Here is a 17,161-nt window from a genome sequence, read left to right as displayed (position 1 = left end):
AGCTCCAATCAGTTTCAAAATTAAAACCAGATGACTCAGAGGCCGTAACACAATGAATCCCAAATTGATCTTACTCTAACCCTTACTTACCTGGAGGCCCAACTTCATATGTATTACAATGGTAAAAGACCCAACTTCCAGGTGTGAAAATCTTTGATGAGAGAAACTCATTTGAGCTCCAATCAGCTTCAAACTTTGTTTTGGGCTAACACCCTATGATGCAGGAATTATGAAGCACAAGTCTTTCTGATCAAAATTGAAACAATTTAAAGCACTTTATTCATTCACTCTGACTCCAACTCAAGAAAAACATCATTCTTCTTTGCATCTGCAATTTATTTTTAACATTCAAATTGGACATTCAATGAGAACAGAACTGTATCAAGCGGAACAGAATAGACTCGTCAAAACCTTCCCTGAATCCGCCCTCTACGTCTGAAGCGGAACAGAACAGACTCCTACAAATCTCCGACAGACACTCTGAAAGACCCTCCTACAGACCCTCCGACAGACCCTCCTGCGTCCTCCGATATACCCTTCGACAGACCCTCCGACAGACCCTCCGACAGACCCTCCTGCGTCCTCTGACATACCCTTCGACAGACCCTCCTGCGTCCTCCGACAGACCCTCTGACAGACCCTCCGCGTCCTCCGACAGACCCTCCGACAGACCCTCCGACAGACCCTCCGACAGACCCTCTACGACTGAAGCGGAACGGAACAGACTCTTACAAATCTCCGACAGACCCTGCGACAGACACTCAGACCCTCCGTGTCCTCCGACAGACCCTCCGACAGACCCTCCTGCGTCCTCCGACAGTCCCTCTGCGTCATGCATTCTGCACCTGGAAAAATAAAGAACAAATGCAAATAAGACCTCAAATATAATGCTGTTCATGTAGCCCATCTTGCTTGAATGTTCAGATGTGTTAATCCCAGTTTCTAGGTGTGGGTCCCTTTTATTGTTAGGTCAGCAGGCCTGCCCAGATATTCTAAAGTAAATAGAGGTGGGGCGATGTGATCTTACCGGACTTTCTGCGGCGCCGAGCCAGCCGTCGCCCCGTCTCGACACGTCCCTCACCCTCGCCCGGAGTTCCACTTGCAGCGCATTTAGGGTTTTTACGTCTATTTTCACCCCTTCTGGCACAGTATTCATAATGTACTTCACAAATACAACAGCATCCGTCAGGTAGCTTCTTATTGTCATCGGATTCAAGTAACGCTCAGACAGATGGGCTGTAAATCTTGAAATAGAAAAAAAGTATCAATTAGGTCACGTCTTCTACTCTTTAGACATTGATAATCTTTACAAATTTTGTACGTATTACTGATCGAACCTAGTCATCCAAGAAGAGAAGGTTCAAACCGAGGAACAGCGGGTGGGTCATAAACTCAGGAAGGTAATGGGTTGCAACTCGCGGGTTGGCAGTCTCCCCAAATTTAAGGCGTGGGACAGCTTCCTACCGTGTGCTCCTCGAACTCCTCACCAGTTATAAAATACAAGAACATACTTTTTCAAAAACACAATATTCTACAAAACAAAAGCCCCAAAATTATGAAACTAACGGAATAAATAAAAAAAAAAAATGTACTTTGACATTGACATGATTGTTATATTTACCATATTGAGACGCTTTCGATAGTGAAAACGGCTTGCGCCTCTTGTACTTCGCAGCCTGAAATTGAAAAGAGAAAATGAGCTTAGCTTGTCACAACAACATTGCAGGGGCACTCGTTTATCTAATCCCCAGATTGCATTGGTAAAAGACCAACTTCTAGCACATCGGGACCCTTATAATGTAAGAAGAAAACTTCATGATCAGCATTCAACTTAACCAGAGACTCAACAGAGACAACGTTGATACATTAATCCCAAAGCCTGAGCTTCTAGCACTTTCCAAATTAAGGACAAATGTATATCAGAATAAGAGAATAACACAACGCTCACAGTTCCGACGGATGGACGAGTGCAACTGCTTAAGTTCACCATTCCGGAATACTTCGATATCCAGCAGCTTTCTCACCACCTTCACCTCAGCAGCAAGGATATGACAGTTCTTGCAGGCGAAGGACGGAGTCCTCAGAACCGGCTTGTTCCTTCTAAACAACTTTGCGCTCGGAGTACGGCTGGCAGGTTTGTTCAAGAGCGTCACACTGCCGGAAGGAAGGGCAGATGGCTCGGCAGCGCATGGCGTCACAACCTCAGCGGCAGCTCTGTTCGTGGCAGACACCAAGGAACACGGAGGACGAGGAGGAGGTAGAGGGCCGGGACACGGAGGAGGATGAAGAGGAGGAAGAAGAGGAGGAGGAGGCGGCATCTGTAAAAGCAGAGGAAGACCACTTTATGCATTAAACACACACACAAACAAACACCCCTAATCCCAGTTTCTAGGTGTCGGTCCCTGTAATCTAATGTCAAAAGGCCTATAGTCTTAAGTGAAATACACAGTATATTCAAACTAATGCAGTGAGCAGTGACGTTAATCCAGAGCTCAAATTACTCATCTAGAATGTAAACAAACATTTTTATGGACCAACGGTATACCTAAACCCAGTTTCTGGGTGTGGGTCCATGTAATCTAAGGTCAGAATGCCTGACCACAGCTCATGCGGCGTGCACCACCACGGCGCAATTGTGCATCACGCCTGAGTCGCAGAAGACTACTCAATTTGCCGGTTATTTAATAAAGACACAACTTTGTATGTATTTCAAATGGTAAAAGACCCAACTTCTAGCATCGGGACCGTTTAATGTAAGAAACTTTCAGTTGATCAGCTTCAAACTTAACCAGAAGACTCACAGAGACCGTGATATCATGAATCCCAAAGCCTAAGCTTCTAGCACCTTTCCAAATAATGACAATGTAATATCAGAATCAGAGGAATAAAACAATGCTCACAGTTTCTCGACTGGATGACGAGTGCAACTGCTTAAGTTCATCTTTCCGGACTACTTCGATATCCAGCAGCTTTCTCACCACCTTCACCTCAGCAGCAAGGATGTGACAGTTCTTGCAGGCGAGGGACGGAGTCCTCAGAACCGGCTTGTTCCTTCTAAACAACTTTGCGCTCGGTGTACGGCTGGCAGGTTTGTTAAAGAGCGCCACACTGCCGGAAGGAAGGGCAGATGGCTCGGCAGCGCATGGCGTCACGGCCTCAGCGGCAGCTCTGTTCGTGGCAGACACCAAGGAAAATGGAGGACGAGGAGGAGGTAGAGGATCGGGACACAGAGGAGGATTAAGAGGAGGAAGAAGAGTGGGAGGAGGCATCTGTAAAAGCAGAGGAAGACCGCTTTATGCATTACACACACACACACACACAAACAAACACACCTAAACCCAGTTTCTGGGTGTGGGTCCCTGTAATCTAAGGTCAAAAGGCCTGACCACAGCTCATGCGGCGTGCACCACCACGGCGCAATTGTGCATCACGCCTGAATCGCAGAAGACTACTCAATTGGCCGGTTATTTAATAAAGACACAACTTTGTATGTATTTCAATGGTAAAAGACCCCTCTTCTAGGTGTGAGAATCTTTAATGTTAGAAACTGTCATTTGAGTTCCAATCAGCTTCAAACTTAACCAGAAGACTCACTGAGGCCGTAACACCACGAATCCCAAACCCCAACCTTCTAGCACCTTCCCAAAGGCGTTATTATCATTGATTATCTGCTTTTGCTCACCCCCTACATACAGACCATACTGATTCATCTCTCCCAGCAGCAAGCTGCGGGAGGACGGGAAACAAATGACAGAGGAGCACAGGTTTGACAGTGTGAGCCAGAACCTGCCACTTGGTAAGCAGAACTGGCGCCGCGGGATGAACCGAAGGCCGGGTTAAGGCGCCCGATGCCGACGCTCATCAGGCCCCAGAAAAGGTGTTGGTCGATAAAGCATGGAGACCAGATGGAAATATGGAAATGCTACTCATTGACAATTATGTAAATGATGTCCTGGCCCAGGGGTTTGATGAAAATCTGTTTGAGGTCCCCCCTGAGATTTACACCAAAGACTGCGTTACTCCCCCGGCCTCCACTCTCCCCTTCAACGTGTGCAGAAAGATGCTGGAGATGTTCTACCAGTCCGTTGTGGCCAGCGCTTTGTCAGACCCTCCGACAGACCCTCCTGCGTCCTCCGACATACCCTTCGACAGACCCTCCCGCGTCCTCCGACATACAATTCGACAGACCCTCCGACAGACCCTCCTGCGTCCTCCGACATACCCTCCGACATACCCTTCGACAGACCCTCTGACAGACCCTCCTGCGTCCTCCGACATACCTTCGACAGACCCTCAGACAGACCCTCCTGACTCGTCCGACACACCCTCCGACAGATCCTCCGCATCCTCCGACAGATCCTCCGCATCCTCCGACAGACCCTACACATCCTCCGACAGACCCTGTGACATATCCATACAGGTGGAAAACCATCCTCCTCACATTGTTTCTCTTAAAAATAAAGAACAAATACAAATAAGAGCTCAAATATATGGCTGTTCATGTAGCTCATCCTGTTTGTATGTTCAGATGTGTTAAACCCAGTTTCTAGGTGTGGGTCACTTTAATGTTTGGTCAGCAGGCCTGTCCAGAGCTCAAGTATATAATATAGTCTTAAGTAAAATACCCAGTACATTCAAACTAATGCAGTGAGCAGTAATATTAATCCAGAGCTCAAATTACTTATGTAGAATACACACACACACATTTATAGACCAACACATACCTAAACCCAGTTTCTAGATGTGGGTCCCTGTAATGTAAGGTTAACAGGCCGGACCAGAGCTCAAGAATACAATATATTCTTAAGTCAAATACACATTACATTCAAGGAAATACTGTGAGCAGTGATTCTTACTGGTGGAAGGATAGGCAGACGTGTCAATCACCTCAAAGTCAGGTTTGTGCGACGGTGTCACACGAGTGGAAGGAGTGGCAAATGGCTGAGCAGCGGATGGGGCCATGACCTCATAATCAGGGTTGTGCGACGGCGTCACACTGGCGGAAGGAGTGGCAAATGGCTGAGCAGCGGATGGGGCCATGACCTCATAATCAGGGTTGTGCGATGGCGTCACACTGGCGGACGGAGTGGCAAATGGCTCAGCAGCGGATGGGGCCATGACCTCATAATCAGGGTTGTGCGATGGCGTCACACTGGCGGAAGGAGTGGCAAATGGCTGAGCAGCGGATGGGGCCATGACCTCATAATCAGGGTTGTGCGACGGAGTCACATGGGCGGAAGGAGTGGCAAATGGCTCAGCAGCGGATGGGGCCATGACCTCATAATCAGGGTTGTGCGACGGCGTCACACTGGCGGAAGGAGCGGCAAATGGCTCAGCAGCGGATGGGGCCGTGACCTCATGATCAGGGTTGTTCGACGGCGTCACACTGGCGGAAGGAGTGGCACACGGCTCAGCAGCGGATGGGGCCGTGACATCAATGGCAGGTGGGACTGAGTAAGGGTCCTGCATCTCCCTCCTGATCCCATGTTCTACAGCAGCATCATCGATCTCATCGAGATGGGATGCCATCGGCGAGTTGGGTCTGGACGCCCTCAGCAAAGTATGTCGCTTTCCAATGTAGCGGTCCTTAGACCGGGTCTCCATATTTTTCTGAAAATATAGGAGTTAAAATCTCTAAAAATAAATAAAGTGGGGAAAACATTTTTGTCTCTAAACATATTCTAGTATTGTCAGTATTTTATTTACAGGAAATGTAAGACAATAACAAGACGGCGAAGGTTGGGTTTAGGAAACAACAACGGGGAAAGGACACCTCACATGCCGGGAAACTTCCTCCCGGTGCTGTCCTCAGGGCCACAGCGGTTTATGAGAAGACATCAGCGGTTTATAAGCTGAAATTTTAAGGAATTGACGGAGGGGCACCTCCAGGAGTGGAGCCTGCGGCTAAATTTCACAATGGGCTTTCCAGTGGAGGGAGTCAAACGCGTGTACAGAAACAATATAGACTATGTAGTATGGTTTTTGGATTCAAAGCATAAAAACCATTACAAAATCTACAACCTCTGCGCAGAAAGACACTACAATGCTGCCAAATTTAACCGCAGAGTTGCATAAAAATGGAGGACTTATATCAGACGGAGGACAGTTACTACATCGCGTTGGAGCTGATGGAGGGAGGAGAGTTGTTCCACAGGGCTCAAAATATTTTGACTTTTCATCTTTTTTTGCTCACCCCCTAAATACACACCAGACTGATTCGCGCATGCCTATTTTGAAGCTACAAATCCATTTAGAATTTTTTAATTGTTATTTTATAATGGTCACCAAGGGTCACAAAAGGCCTCAGTGAAGCCTACTTGGGTGGCTTTATTTGCCCGACTGAGGCCCTTTCAGCCAATCGCGGTCGCTTTCGCCGTACGGCCGAGGTCTCGACGAACGCTCCGAGACCCGATTTGTCCGTCTAGCGCGACGGGAGGTGACCGAAATTGACCGCAAACCTCAAGAGGCCGACGGACGAGATCTGGAGGCCAACTTCGTATGTATTTCAATTGGAAAAGACCCGGTTTGTAGGTGTGAAACTCTTTAATGTTAGAAACTGTCATTTGAGGTCCAATCAGCTTCAAACTCGACCAGAAGACTCACAGAGGCCGTGAGACCAAAAATCTCAACCCCCAGCCTTCTAGCCCCTTCCCAAAGCCAGTTCTTTACGGGGGCCACCCGGGGCCCCGAATCCAGCACGGCTCAATTGTGCATCCAAGCACGTGTCGCACACGCCTATTTTGAAGCTACAAATCCATTTAGAACTTCTTAATTGGCCCGTTGTTTTATAAAGGCCACACAATGCTCAATAATTTCAATGTTTAAAAGATCCGACTTCTAGGTGTGAGACTCTTTAGTGTTAGAAACTATCGTTTGAGGTCCAATCAGCTTCAAACTCGACCAGAAGACTCACAGAGGCCGTGAGACCAAGAATAGAGACCCATATTGAAGTTATGAATCCATTTAGGAATAATTAATTGGCCCGGGTATTTAAAAAAAGATCACTAAAGGCCTCAATAAGCCCAAGTTTTAAAAATATAAATAAATACATATAGATACCTAAATACATTAAATAAGACACTTACTGTCATGCCTTCCTGATTTGGGTGGGGGAGAGCCCGACTTGCGGCTAGCTCATCCACGTCTATATTCCCTCTGTGTTCATGGAAACAAAAAGCACAAGGGTAGAACACTTTTTAATGAATTATGTCATATCAAATTAGGAAACATTAACGTGTTAAATTCCATTTGAATTCCAATTTTATTGTTGTGATGCAATGGCTGAGGATATGTTCATCCTGACTTCATTAACAGTGTGTTTAACCACATAAAACCCATACAAAAATAAAGTGTACACCATTAAGCACCATACATTTGCATCCATGTGTTAAATGGCGTGCTGAAACTCCCGGGAAAATGACGCATGTGTGTTTAAATGGCTTGCTGAAACTCTCGGGAAAATGACGCATGTGTGTTTAAATGGCTCGCTGAATCTCCCGGGAAAATGACGTAGTGTGTTAAATGGCTTGCTAACACAACACGAAAAACCACGTGCTTTATTTCTGAATTCCCTGAAATTACTTCGATAAAAAATCACTAAAACAACACAAAGTCAGTCCCTGCAAGCCAATAAAACAGAATTTCTTTTGTTTCTTACCTCAAAATCAAGTTCTGCCTCAGACTTCTGCGACCGCATGCTCTCTCCCTTTGATCTACCTGCGCAACGCCGCACCCACTTTAATCCTGACTTCATTAACAGTGTGTTAACCACTTAAAACCCATACAAAAATAATGTGTACACCATTAAGTACCATTCATTTGCATCCATGTGTTAAATGGCGTGCTGAATCTCCCGGGAAAATGACGTATTGTGTTAAATGGCTCGCTGAATCTCCCGGGAAGATCTCCCGGGAAAATGACGCATTGTGTTAAATGGCTTGCTAACGCAAAAAAACGAATTCCCTGAAATCAGTTCGATAAACAAAAACTAACACAACACAAAGTCAGTCCCTGTAAGCTAATAAAACAGAATTTCTTTTGTTTCTTACCTTAAAATCAAGTTCTGCCTCAAACTTCTGCGATCCCATGCTTTCTCTGTCGTCTCACTGATGCCTGCTCTCCCCTCCCACTCACTGATCTCTTTGATCTACCTGCGTGGCCGCTGCACGCACTCTAATTGACGACGCCCACAGCTCTGCTGGCTGCAGGGGCGGACAAAAAATGTTGGGGGCTGGGGGCTGTGGCCCATTGTAAAAAAAAAGGCCTAATACTTAATTAATTATTATTTAGTCGAAATTTTAACAAAACATTAAATATATTAAGACAACTCTGACTACATTACCATTTCATTTTATTTAACTTATGCAGGAGGCCGCTGGGGACCAACTTCGTATGTATTTCAATTGGAAGAGACCCGGGTTGTAGGTGTGAAACTCTTTAATGGTAGAAACTGTCATTTGAGGTCAAATCAGCATCAAACTCGACCAGAAACACACAGAGGCCGTGAGACCAAGAATCTCAACCCCCAGCCCTTCTAGCCCCTTCCCAAAGCCAGTTCTTTACGGGGGCCACCCGGGGCCCCGAATCCAGCACGGCTCTATTGTCCATCCAAGCACGTATCGCACACGCCTATTTTGAAGCTACGAATCCATTTAGAACTACTTAATTGGCCCGTTGTTTTATAAAGGCCCATCTTCGTATGTATTTCAATTGGAAAAGACCCGGTTTGTAGGTGTGAAAATCTTTAATGTAAGTAAACGTACATTTAAACTCCCATCAGCTTCAAACTCATCCAGAAGACCCGCGGAGGCCGTACAATCACGACTCTCAACCCCCGGCCTTCTAGCCCCTTCCCAAAGCCAGTTCTTTACGGGGGCCTCCTGAGGCCCCGAAACTGCCACGGCTCAATTGTGCATCACACCTGTATCGCGCATGCCTATTTTGAAGTTACGAATCCATTTTGAACTACTGAATCGGCCCGTTGTTTTATAATGGTCACCGGGGGTCACGCGGGGCCTCGGTTGAAGCCTGCGCGTATTGGGCGGCTTAATTTGCCCGACCGAGGCCCGTTCGGCCAAACGCGGTCGTATCGACTAGCGGTCGCTTTTGCCGTACGGCCGAGGTCTCGCCAAACGCTCCGACACCCGATATGTCTGTCTAGCGCAACGTGAGGTGACCGAAATTGACCCCAAACCTCATCAGGCCGACGGACGAGATCTGGAAGCCCAACTTCGTATGTATTTCAATTGGAAAAGACCCGGTTTGTAGGTGTGAAAATCTTTAATGTGAGTAAACGTACATTTAAACTCCCATCAGCTTCAAACTCATCCAGAAGACCCGCGGATGCCGTACAATCACGACTCTTAATCCCCGGCCTTCTAGCCCCTTCCCAAAGCCAGTTCTTCTTTACGGGGAACACTCAGGTCCCCGAAGCCAACACGGCTCAATTGTGCATGCAAGCACGCATCGCACATTCCTATTTTGAAGCTACGAATCCATTTAGAACTACTATGTATTATAAAGGCCTCACAATGCTCAATAATTTCAATGTTAAAAGACCCTGTTTGTAGGTTTGAGGACCAACTTCGTATGTATTTCAATTGGAAGAGCCGGTTTGTAGGTGTGAAACTCTGCAGAAGGCCGCGGGCAACTGGAGCTATTCGGTGTGTTTCCAAGCCTTTGTTAATTGAATAGAGAGCGCCCTCTTGTGGGCTCAGACTATAAAGAAGACTGAATCCAACTCGTGGGTGCGAGACCCTTTCTTGTAAGAACCGGTAATTTCAGCTTCAGTCAGGTTCAAAGTTTGTCCGTGAGGCTCGCAGAGTCCATGGGACCCCGAATATCACCCCCCCAACCTCGTAGCCCCCAGGGTAGACGGAGAGAGAGAGTTGGAATAACACTCGGCAGAAGGCCGCGGGCCAGAGGAGCGCCTGGCTCTATTCGGTGTGTTTTCAAGCCTTTGTTAATTGAATAGAGAGCGCCCTCTTGTGGGCTCAGACTATAAAGAAGACTGAATCCAACTCGTGGGTGCGAGACCCTTTCTTGTAAGAACCGGTAATTTCAGCTTCAGTCAGGTTCAAAGTTTGTCCGTGAGGCTCGCAGAGTCCGTGGGACCCCGAATATCACCCCCCCAACCTCGTAGCCCCCAGGGTAGACGGAGAGAGAGAGTTGGAATAACACTCGGCAGAAGGCCGCGGGCCAGAGGAGCGCCTGGCGCTATTCGGTGTGTTGTCAAGCCTTTGTTAATTGAACATGGGCGGATACGAACCCGGGCCCGTCGCTTCGAGGAGGGCCTGGCACGGTCTGTGACAGACGTTATTGTACCAGAGCTTCATATAGAGGAGATATAGAGATCACGCGTAGAAAAACTACCTTTGGACAAACTTTTGTGTTTATCAGACGAGGTCATTTTTGGAACAGCATCCCAACAAACATTAGGGAATGTCCAAATTACTGCACATTTAAAAAGCACCTTAAACAACTTCTTAAAAGTTCCCAGTCATGTCATCATTTTCACTAATCTTATTGATGTAATGTAACGTGCCTGAATGTGTGCTAATGTGTTTCTTGTTTGATATTCTATATTGTCATATTCTTTTGTGTTGCATTATCTTGTATGTTGTTGCTTTCCTGCCTCTGGACTAGAGGAGAAGGTTTGCATTCATGCTATAACCTTGGCTCATTTACAGAAATGTTAGATTGCTCATTAATGAGCACTGTCCCAAATAAATGAATAAATAAATGAAATAAACAAATTCAGCGTGTTTTCAAGCCTTGTAGTTAATATTGGAGAGACGTACACTGACAATTTTGGTGCAGTCGGTCACGTCGGGACTCATTAGGGCCCCTGGGGGCCTCCTCCGGCCCCCCTTGAAGTTATTATTGGAGTGTAGGTCTCTCTCTCCACGTCGTGGGGGGGCCCTTTGAAGTTATGATATTGTAATATTATATGTATTATGTATACAGTCCAAAGCTAATTTCGTGAGGGACCCACATTGACAAGTTGGGTGCAGTAGGGCCCCCAGGGGCCTCCTCGGGGGCTTGGAGGGGTGGGGTGGGGGGGTGGGGCCCTCAAAGTTATTATTGGAGAGACCTACACTGACAACTTTGGTGCAGTCGGTCACGTCGGGACTCATTAGGGCCCCTGGGGGCCTCCTCAGGCCCCCCTTGAAGTAATGGAGAGACCTACGCTGACAAGTTTGATGCAGTAGGCCCCTGGGGGCCTCCTCTGGGGTTGTGGGGGCCCTTTGAAGTTATGATTAGTGTAATATTACATGTGTTATGTATACAGTCAAAAGGTTAAATTGTGAGGGACCCACACTGACAAGTTGGGTGCAGTAGGGCCCCCGGGGGCCTCCTCGGGGGCTTGGAGGGGTGTGGTGGGGGGGGGCCCTCGAAGTTATTATTGGAGAAACATACACTGACAAGTTTGGTGCAGTCGGTCACGTCGGGACTCATTAGGGCCCCTGGGGGCCTCCTCGGGCCCCCCTTGGAGTTATTATTGGAAAGACCCACACTGACAAGTTGGGGACAGTAGGTTCGGTATTCGGTGTGTTTTCAAGCCTTTGTTAATTGAATAGAGAGTGCCCTCTTGTGGGCTCAGACTATAAAGAGGACTGAATCCAAGTCGTAGGTGCGAGACCCTTTCTCGTAAGAACCTGTAATTTCAGCTTCAGCCGGCTTCAAAGTTTGTCCGGGAGGCTCGCTGAGGCCGTGGGACCCCGAATATCACCCCCCCAACGTCGTAGCGCCCAGGGGAGACAGAGAGAGAGAGTTGGAATAACACTCGGCAGAAGGCCGCGGGCCAGAGGAGCGCCTGTCGCTGTTCGGTGTGTTGTCAAGCCTTTGTTAATTGAATAGAGAGCGCCCTCTTGTGGGCTCAGACTATAAAGAGGACCGAATCCAAGTCGTAGGTGCGAGACCCTTTCTCGTAAGAACCTGTAATTTCAGCTTCAGCCGGCTTCAAAGTTTGTCCGGGAGGCTCGCGCAGGCCGTGGGACCCCGAATATCACCCCCCCAATGTCATAGCGCCCAAGGGAGACAGAGAGAGAGAGTTGGAATAACACTCGGCAGAAGGCCGCGGGCCAGAGGAGCGCCTGGCGCTATTCGGTGTGTTTTCAAGCCTTTGTTAATTGAATAGAGAGCGCCCTCTTGTGGGCTCAGACTATAAAGAAGACTGAATCCAACTCGTGGGTGCGAGACCCTTTCTCGTAAGAACCGGTAATTTCAGCTTCAGTCGGCTTCAAAGTTTGTCCGGGAGGCTTGCGGAGGCCGTGGGACCCCGAATATCACCCCCCCAACCTCGTAGCGCCCAGGGGAGACAGAGAGAGAGAGTTGGAATAACACTCGGCAGAAGGCCGCGGGCCAGAGCAGCGCCTGTCGCTGTTCGGTGTGTTGTCAAGCCTTTGTTAATTGAATAGAGAGCGCCCTCTTGTGGGCTCAGACTATAAAGAAGACTGAATCCAAGTCGTAGGTGCGAGACCCTTTCTCGTAAGAACCTGTAATTTCAGCTTCGGCCGGCTTCAAAGTTTGTCCAGGAGGCTCGCGGAGGCCATGGGACCCCGAATATCACCCCCCCAACCTCGTAGCTCCCAGGGGAGACAGAGAGGGAGAGTTGGAATAACACTCGGCTGAAGGCCGCGGGCCAGAGGAGCGCCTGGCGCTATTCGGTTTGTTTTCAAGCCTTTGTTAATTGAACATGGGCGGATACGAACCCCGGGTCCGTCGCGTCAAGGAGGGCCTGGCACGGTCTGTGACAGACGTTATTGTACCAGAGCTTCATATAGAGGAGATATAGAGATCACGCGTAGAAAAACTACCTTTGGACAAACTTTTGTGTTTATCAGACGAGGTCATTTTTGGAACAGCATCCCAACAAACATTAGGGAATGTCCAAATTACTGCACATTTAAAAAGCACCTTAAACAACTTCTTAAAATTTCCCAGTCATGTCATCATTTTCACTAATCTTATTGATGTAATGTAACGTGCCTGAATGTGTGCTAATGTGATTCTTGTTTGATATTCTATATTGTCATATTCTTTTGTGTTGCAATATCTTGTATGTTGTTGCTTTCCTTCCTCGGGACTAGAGGTTAAAATTTGCATTCATGCTATAACCTTGGCTCATTTACAGAAATGTTAGATTGCTCATTAATGTGCACTGTCCCAAATAAATAAATAAATGAAATAAACAAATTCAGCGTGTTTTCAATCCTTGAAGTTATTATTGGAGAGACCTACACTGACAACTTTGGTGCAGTCGGTCACATCGGGACTCATTAGGGCCCCTGGGGGCCTCCTCGGGCCGCCCTTGGAGTTGTTATTGGAGTGTGGGTCTCTCTCTCCACGTCGTGGGGGGGCCCTATGAAGTTATGATATTGTAATATTATATGTATTATGTATACAGTCCACAGTTAATTTGTGAGGGACCCACATTGACAAGTTGGGTGCAGTAGGGCCCCCAGGGGCCTCCTCGGGGGCTTGGAGGGGTGTGGTGGGGGGGGCCCCTCGAAGTTATTATTGGAGAAACCTACACTGACAAGTTTGGTGCAGTAGGTTCGCTATTCGGTGTGTTTTCACGCCTTTGTTAATTGCATAGAGAGCGCCCTCTTGTGGGCTCAGACTATAAAGAAGACTGAATCCAACTCGTAGGTGCGAGACCCTTTCTCGTAAGAACCGGTAATTTCAGCTTCAGTCGGCTTCAAAGTTTGTCCGGGAGGCTCGCGGAAGCCGTGGGACCCCGAATATCACCCCCCCAACCTCGTAGCAGCCAGGGGAGACAGAGAGAGAGACTTGGAATAACACTCGGCAGAAGGCCGCGGGCCAGAGGAGCGCCTGGCGCTATTCGGTGTGTTTTCAAGCCTTTGTTAATTGAATAGAGAGCGCCCTCTTGTGGGCTCGACTATAAAGAAGACTGAATCCAACTCGTAGGTGCAAGACCCTTTCTTGTAAGAACCGGTAATTTCAGCTTCAGTCGGCTTCAAAGTTTGTCCGGGAGGCTCGCGGAGGCCGTGGGACCCCGAAAATCACCCCCCCAACTTCGTAGAGCCCAGGGTAGACGGAGAGAGAGAGTTGGAATAACACTCGGCAGAAGGCAGTGGGCCAGAGGAGCGCCTGGCGCTATTCGGTGTGTTTTCAAGCCTTTGTTAATTGAATAGAGAGCGCCCTCTTGTGGGCTCAGACTATAAAGAAGACTGAATCCAACTCGTGGGTGCGAGACCCTTTCTTGTAAGAACCAGTAATTTCAGCTTCAGTCGGCTTCAAAGTTTGTCCGGGAGGCTCGCGGAGGCCGTGGGACCCCGAATATCACCCCCCGAACCTCGTAGTGCCCAGGGGAGAAAGAGAGAGAGAGTTGGAATAACACTCGGCAGAAGGCAGCGGGCCAGAGGAGCGCCTGGCTCTATTCGGTGTGTTTTCAAGCCTTTGTTAATTGAATAGAGAGCGCCCTCTTGTGGGCTCAGACTATAAAGAAGACTGAATCCAACTCGTGGGTGCGAGACCCTTTCTTGTAAGAACCGGTAATTTCAGCTTCAGTCGGCTTCAAAGTTTGTCCGGGAGGCTCGCGGAGGCCGTGGGACCCCGAATATCACCCCCCGAACCTCGTAGTGCCCAGGGGAGAAAGAGAGAGAGAGTTGGAATAACACTCGGCAGAAGGCAGCGGGCCAGAGGAGCGCCTGGCTCTATTCGGTGTGTTTTCAAGCCTTTGTTAATTGAATAGAGAGCGCCCTCTTGTGGGCTCAGACTATAAAGAAGACTGAATCCAACTCGTGGGTGCGAGACCCTTTCTTGTAAGAACCGGTAATTTCAGCTTCAGTCGGCTTCAAAGTTTGTCCGGGAGGCTCGCGGAGGCCGTGGAACCCCGAATATCACCCCCCCAACCTTGTAGTGCCCAGGTGAGAAAGAGAGAGAGAGTTGGAATAACACTCGGCAGAAGGCAGCGGGCCAGAGGAGCGCCTGGCTCTATTCGGTGTGTTTTCAAGCCTTTGTTAATTGAACATGGGCGGATACGAACCCAGGCCCGTTGCGTCGAGGAGGGCCTGGCACGGTCTGTGACAGACGTTATTGTACCAAAGCTTCATTTAGAGGAGATATAGAGATCACGCGTAGAAAAACTACCTTTGGACAAACTGTTGTGTCTATCAGACGAGGTCATTTTTGGAACAGCATCCCAACAAACATTAGGGTATGTCCAAATTACTGCACATTTAAAAAGCACCTTAAACAACTTCTTAAAAGTTCCCAGTCATGTCATCATTTTCCCTAATCTTATTGATGTAATGTAACGTGCCTGAATATGTGCTAATGTGTTTCTTGTTTGATATTGTATATTGTCATATTCTTTTGTGTTGCAATATCTTGTATGTTGTTGTTTTCCTGCCTCGGGACTAGAGGTGAAGATTTGCATTCATGCTATAACCTTGGCTCATTTACAGAAATGTTAGATTGCTCATAAATGTGCACTGTCCCAAATAAATGAATAAATAAATAAATGAAATAAACAAATTCAGGGTGTTTTCAAGCTTTGAAGTTATTATTGGAGAGACCTACACTGACAAGTTTGGTGCAGTCGGTCACGTCGGGACTCATTAGGGCCCCCCTTGAAGTAATGGAGAGACCTACACTGACAAGTTTGGTGCAGTCGGCCCCTGGGGGCCTCCTCTGGGGTGGTGGGGGCCCTTTGAAGTTATGATTAGTATAATATTACATGTGTTATGTATACAGACAAAAGGTTAAATTGTGAGGGACCCACACTGACAAATTGGGTGCAGTAGGGCCCACGGGGGCCTCCTGGGAGGGGTGGGGAGGGTGGGGGGGGCCCTTTGAAGTTATGATTAGTATAATATTATATGTGTTATGTATACAGTCCAAAGTTATTTCGTGAGGGACCCACACTGACAAGTTGGGTGCAGTAGGGCCCCCAGGGGCCTCCTCGGGGGCTTGGAGTGGTGGGTTGGGGTGGGCCCCTTGAAGTTATTATTGGAGAGACCTACGCTGACAATTTTGGTGCAGTCGGTCACGTCGGGACTCATTAGGGCCCACCTTGAAGTAATGGAGAGACCTACACTGACAAGTTTGGTGCAGTCGGCCCCTGGGGGCCTCCTCTGGGGTGGTGGGGGCCCTTTGAAGTTATGATTAGTATAATATTACATGTGTTATGTATACAGTCAAAAGGTTAAATTGTGAGGGACCCACACTGACAAGTTGGGTGCAGTAGGGCCCCCGGGGGCCTCCTGGGTGGGGTGGGGAGGGTGGGGGGGGGCCCTTTGAAGTTATGATTAGTATAATATTGTATGTGTTATGTATACAGTCCAAAGTTATTTCGTGAGGGACCCACACTGACAAGTTGGGTGCAGTAGGGCCCCAAGGGGCCTCCTCGGGGGCTTGGAGGGGTGTGTTGGGGGGGGGGCCCTTGAAGTTATTATTGGAGAGACCTACGCTGACAATTTTGGTGCAGTCGGTCACGTCGGGACTCATTAGGGCCCCCCTTGAAGTAATGGAGAGACCTACACTGACAAGTTTGGTGCAGTCGGCCCCTGGGGGCCTCCTCTGGGGTGGTGGGGGCCCTTTGAAGTTATGATTAGTATAATATTACATGTGTTATGTATACAGACAAAAGGTTAAATTGTGAGGGACCCACACTGACAAGTTGGGTGCAGTAGGGCCCCCGTGGGCCTCCTGGGTGGGGTGGGGAGGGTGGGGGGGGCCCTTTGAAGTTATGATTAGTATAATATTGTATGTGTTATGTATACAGTCCAAAGTTATTTCGTGAGGGACCCACACTGACAAGTTGGGTGCAGTAGGGCCCCCAGGGGCCTCCTCGGGGGCTTGGAGGGGTGTGTTGGGGGGGGGGCCCTTGAAGTTATTATTGGAGAGACCTACGCTGACAATTTTGGTGCAGTCGGTCACGTCGGGACTCATTAGGGCCCCCCTTGAAGTAATGGAGAGACCTACACTGACAAGTTTGGTGCAGTCGGCCCCTGGGGGCCTCCTCTGGGGTGGTGGGGGCCCTTTGAAGTTATGATTAGTATAATATTACATGTGTTATGTATACAGACAAAAGGTTAAATTGTGAGGGACCCACACTGACAAATTGGGTGCAGTAGGGCCCCCGGGGGCCTCCTGGGAGGGGTGGGGAGGGTGGGGGGGGCCCTTTGAAGTT

This window comes from Sander lucioperca, chromosome 21, assembly GCF_008315115.2.
Source record: "Sander lucioperca isolate FBNREF2018 chromosome 21, SLUC_FBN_1.2, whole genome shotgun sequence".
Lineage (NCBI taxonomy): Eukaryota > Metazoa > Chordata > Actinopteri > Perciformes > Percidae > Sander > Sander lucioperca.
The sequence above is the reverse complement of the archived record's forward strand: the minus strand, read 5'-3'. Positions refer to the sequence as shown.